Source organism: Amblyomma americanum, chromosome 10, assembly GCF_052857255.1.
Source record: "Amblyomma americanum isolate KBUSLIRL-KWMA chromosome 10, ASM5285725v1, whole genome shotgun sequence".
NCBI lineage: Eukaryota > Metazoa > Arthropoda > Arachnida > Ixodida > Ixodidae > Amblyomma > Amblyomma americanum.
The window spans coordinates 107,298,141-107,304,045 of NC_135506.1; the positions used below are offsets into that span (position 1 = coordinate 107,298,141).

The 5,905-nt window shown below is 39.4% G+C and overlaps 1 pseudogene; it reads left to right on the top strand.

Annotated features, from left to right (window-relative positions):
* Positions 1-4,858: 4,858 nt before the first annotated feature.
* LOC144108611 (uncharacterized) lies at positions 4,859-5,505 on the top strand (annotated as a pseudogene).
* Positions 5,506-5,905: the final 400 nt, after the last annotated feature.

Below are 5,905 nucleotides of genomic sequence, written 5' to 3' on the forward strand. Positions count from 1 at the left end.
AATAGAGTGGTAGTACTTATAGATCTGCACGGCGCAGGTATTTTCAAGAGCAGTTCGAAAGATGTGTCAGAAATCCGGCAAAGATGTCGTCGTTGATTAACTACCTTCGTGGAAAAGAAGATAACTCACTTTTCTCGGACGTGTTCTTAAGAACTGATTCTGTAACAAAAGCTTACGACTTCAAACAACATTTTACGCTCGCGACAGAAAAGGCAGCAACTCGAGAAGACGTTAGGTGCACACTAAAAGAATGTTTATCAGCTTCAGCATATCTTCCAAGGCTCTCAAAGGACGATCTTGAAAGGATAGTATTCAGCTTCAGACGAAACAAGCCTGCAGTAATTGATGGCATATCAGCCTCATTGTTACAACGGAATTTTCCTGCTTTTGCAAACATAATACTTTTCTTGTTGTACGGGTTTTTGGAAAGCGCGTCTATTCCGGAGGGCAAGAAAACCGCTATCGTTGCACCGCTTTTCAAGGGGGGACAAAGAGATACTTGTGAAAACTACCGACCTATGTCCATACTGCCAATTTTGTCACAAATACTGGAAAAATTTCTGTTTGAATGCATGACGTCTTTTTTGAATAAATTCTCTGTCATTTCGGATCGTCAGTTTGGGTTTGTTACAGGGAGGGGCACTACAGTACTTCTGGAGGAATTCGCTGATGAACTCTGCACTGCATTTGATGAAAACCTGTTCAGTTGTGCCCTCTTTCTCGATGTTCAGAAAGCTTTTGTTACTGTGAACCATAATATTTTGTTGCAGAAATTGCATTTGTTGGGCTTCCGAGGCCCCTTTTATGATATTCTCAAGAGTTTTTTGTATGGACGCGCACAAGTTGTCAGATTAAACTGCCAATAAGAACATTGCGGGAGGCTGCCACTGAAGGCATGTGTACCCCAGGGGTCAATTTTATCTCCATTGCTCTTTAATTCATATACAAATAACGAGTTCGATAGTACCCAAGTGCTCGATTTTCAAGCACGCCGATGACACAGTTCTGTTAGCAAAGCACTTTAATTATGAGACTGCGGTGAATTTGTTGCAGGAAAACATAATGTGATGAAATGGTTTGCTGAGAACGGAATTTCAGTACACAAAGAAAACAAAGATCATGTGTTTCAGAAATCCTTTAAAAACATCACTTATAGATAAGCCGGTATTTTTGTATGAGTATGTTTCAGGTCACTGTCAACCGGTGGAAAATGTAAATTCGTACAAATATCTGGGTGTGGTCTTCGACGGCTGCTTATCATGGCATGAACACTTAGCTTATGTATGTTCGAAGCTTCGTATGGCTTCATGGTTACTTTTTATTGTGAAATCTTTGGCGCCCTTGGCCGTGAAAAAAATTATTACGCATGCGCTCGCGTACAGTGTCCTTAGGTATGGTATCACTGTTTATGCTTCGTGTCCTTCCCTTTGGCATGGCCGTTTGAATACGCTCTTGAAAAACATGTTTAACTCCATTGCATATAATTCCCCTCTGCCAACCGGCGCTAACGTTTTTCAATGGTTCAGTCTCCCGTCATTTCGCTCTTTATTTGTTCAAACAGTCTTCAAACAGTTTTTAGGCGCCATTTTTGGAATTCCCACTTTTTAGTGCTTAATGTTCCGAGTAGAAAGTTGCGGAAGTTGACTCGTTATTTTGTATCGCGGATTTCAACGCGGTATGGTAGATCAAGACGCTGCGTTTATGTGATTGAAATTTTTAATGAATTGCCTGATTAACTTTTTGAAGTGACCTCTTTGCGGAACCTGAAGATGCACTTGAAAGCCTTATGTTGACCGCGGTCGCTCTTTGTTTATCACGTAATTGCGTGTGATTCTGTTTTGTTCTGTTATCTTTTTGCATACTACTTATCTTAGAGCTCTATTCGTGAATTTTGTAATAATTTACCTTTAGTGTTCTTTGTAGCGATTAGTGTTTTCAATTGATCTCCTGCCATTTTGTCGCTCTGCTTTGACTGCCAGGCCCAGTCCGGCAAGCCTCTTGTTGGCTTTGACGGGCCTGAACCTCATTTGTACTGTATAAAAAGTGGCAATAAAGATTTATTTTTATAATATTATTAAACATGTAATCATACATAATCAGCATGCTTTCATAATTTGTAGTTCTACTACAACTAACCTTGTGACATTTATGACGTATACATCAGCTGAAGTCCTTCAGAGGAGTCAGGTAGAGCTGTGTGCTGTGACTTGAGCAAAACTTTCGACGTTGTTACTCACTCATTACTTCTTCAAAAGCTTCTGCTGTCTGAAATCGACGTTTCAATTGTAGCCCTCCTACGCAACTATCTTCTTGATCGGTCCTGCTTTGTCAGAGTAAATGGACAGACCTCATTTGTTTACACTCCAACCAGCGGAGTTCCTCATGGCTCGGTATTAGGCCCGCTTCTGTTCTCTGTTTTATCAATGACGTTTCCTCCATGGTCAAAAATTCCTCGTTTCCCCTTTATGCGGACGATATAAAAATGTTCAAGGCAATACATACTCTTCATGATTGCTTGTCATTGCAATCGGACATATCCGCCTTCTCTGATTGGTGCTTGAAGAATGGTCTCACTCTCAATTCATCCAAAACCAAGGTTGTCTCATTTACGCGTAAAACGCAGTCTTCTCTACTCTTATTCTGTGAATGGTAGGCCGCTGCCCAGGGTTGATGAAATTAATGACCTCGGCGTACTTTTCGACCGTAGCCTCAGCTTCTCCTCTCATACAAAACGCATTGCTCTACGGCCTATGCGTACACTCGTCTTCATCTGCAGGCTTTCGAGAGAGTTTCGAGCCACTCTTCCTTTCTTAAAGCTCTACCTATCCATATGCTTCCCGCTTTTGGAATATGCGTCTGTTGTTTGGAGCGGCACTTGCCAGTCGAACTGTGAAAAAATCGACAGAGTTCAGCTAAAGTTTGAACGCATATTTCAACATCGGTTTTCTTGCAAAACTTCCAGCTCTCGTCCCAGACGGAGTAACTCACTGCAGCTTCCTTCTCTTAGCTGCCGTCGCGTGAGGGCAGATATAATTTTCTTGTATAAACTTCTTTATGGTCACATTCTATGCCCTCAGCTCCTAGCGCGTATCCTTTTGAGTGTACCGCGAAAGAGCATAGGGGAATTCAGACCTTTCCAAGTTTCTGGGCTCCTGCACTCCCTCTCCCCTCTGGACAGAATGCAAAAGTTGTTTAATTCTCTTTGTCCTCACCTTGATATATTCGAAAATTCTCTCCCTTCCTTTATATTGAATGTCCGTGACGTTCCACTTTGAGCACTCTTTTTCTCATACATAACTTCCCCTTTCGTGCATTTTGTCTTTACTACACTTGTGCGTTTGCACCGGTATTATATTGTTTTTTCTCTCCTTAATTGTACATCACGTGTACTTGTTTTCATTAATATTATTTCTTTATTACTGTGTACTCACGCCTGATTGTCTGTAACGCGTTCACTAATTACATTTCTTATTGTGTATGATTGTATTTCTAGCTTGTATTTCAGAGATCTCTTATTCGTTCATATTAGTATTGGCTTTATTCTTGTTTGTATTTTGATATATGCTGTACTTAGCTGTTATCGGTCGTTCTTGTGTTCATTCTCTTTGTTTATTGTTTTATTAGTTATTTATACGTCTGTTGCCTGTTCTAGCTGCTTTCATTTACCGCTGTTCTCGCTGTTTCCTTGTTCTCGCTTTTTTGTTTCATGCTTGCTGTCGCGCCTAGTTTATGTGTCTTTTTTTTCTATCGCCTTGACTGCTGCATTACCTCCCCTGAGTGTCTTCCTTTGTAGTGAAATAAATGTACATTTTGTGCGTGTGAATGGTGTACCAGCACCAAGACCTTTGGGTTGTTCCTGGGCACCGCAAAAATAAAGATTGATTGATTGATTATTATTATTAATATTATTAATATTATTATTATTATTATTATTATTATTATTAAATAATTAAAATTACATTTACAATGCAGTGCGCTGGTTTGCTGACAATGGAATACAGATGAAAATGAAGTGTACTATATTTTAAAAAACTTGAGAGACACGACAGGCTTAGACTCTTGCGATCTCCAGAGTCGCCCAATAAAGCATGTCTTGCCTTCAATAGTTCCCTGCTTAACGCATATATATAACACGACGCTCACTACAGCCCACTTTCCTGCTGATATGAAGCTTGCTAGGGTGGAAGTAATCTTCAAAAAGGGGGATAGAAATAATTTAAATAATTACAGGCCCATATTGGTCTTACCTTTCTTCTCCAAGGGGCTAGAACGCGTAATTCATCATCGAACTCATAATTTTCTTCTAAAGCACTCTATTATAAATGACTGCCAATACGGGTTTACCAAGAACAAATCAACAGAACATGCATTACTTGATCAAAAAGAATATATATTAGGTAATATTGAATCCCAGAAGCTCACTCTTGGAATCTTCGTAGATTTCAGCAAGGCGTTTGATACCCTCAATCATAACACCCTCTGTGCAAAACTTGAACATTATGGTATACGTGGCCATGCCCTCAACCTTTTCAAGTCATATGTCCTCGCGTTCACAATATGTTGTCATCAATAACTGCCGCTCTGATGTCCTACAAATTTCAAATGGAGTGCCACAGGGTAGTCTCTTGGGTCCTATACTTTTTAACTTATATATAAATGACATCACTAATATAAGAAACGAGATAAAGTTTACTATTTATGCTGATGACACCACTTTGTTCTGTTCCTCCACTGACATTAACCAATTAATCGATTCAGCGAACTTAGTATTGACTGCTCTGAAGGAATGGTCATCCTCAAACTCCTTGACAGTAAATAAGGAAAAAACAAAGACGACAATATTTCATGCTAAGGGCAAGTTGGTAGAGAATGCACCGCCTATCTTTTTCAGTGGCGCACAAATTGAATATGTTGAATCATTCACATCACTTGGCGTAGACTTTACCCCGTCAATGTCATGGGATGCTCACATAAACAAGGTCTGCATCAAGCTCTCTAAATTCATAGGTATCGTCTCTCGCCATAAATATATCTTACCTACAAAGACAAAACTTGACCTTTACTATGCATTCTTTTTTTCATACTTAGGGTACTGCTATTTGGTATGGGGAAATACTACAGTGTCCAATTTGCAAAAGCTTTTTCTTCAACAGAAGAAAATGCTACGAGTAATTACAAATTCCTGCTATGACGCCCCAACTGGCCCCATTCGAATAAAATACAAAATAATTCCAGTTCCTAGGTTGTTTGAGTACAGGTTTGCCTGTTTTTATAAAAAAGCAGACTGCAAGAGATGACCCCTTTTTGTCCCGTATTGTGCAGCTGGTACCACACAACACGCCGTATACCACTAGAAACGCTGAAATGTTTTCGGTACCCAGATGTAGAATAAACTATGGTTTTGCTATGCTGAAATATATACTACCAAGATGTTTGAACTCTTCTCTTTATAACAATATAAACACAATGTCTTTTCGTGCACTTCGTGAAACATTTATTGATTAGGTTTTATTAGTACTGAAATACATATGTCGACCGTTTTTTTTCTTTCCTTGTCATTGTTTAATATATCTAACCCCCTACCTGCATTATAGCAGAATCTGTTTTGTTTGAGATGTGAATTGTTATTTGTATGCCGCAAGAACTGCCGCTGCTGTCATCGTCGACTTTTTCGGGTGACGAAGCCCGTCAAGCGTTTATTGTGAACCGCTTTTATTTCGTCACCCACGCTTTCTGTAATGGCAAATAGCGAAATAAACAAAGTGCAAAGATGTCAGCGCCAAAAAAAACGGAGCTCGTCTGTTTTCGTTCTCCACTTAAGAACACTGTTATTAACATTCCTATTTACTTGTGTATTTCAAACTTTGTTTCTTGTAAATGTTCACCTATTTAATATGTGGAATGT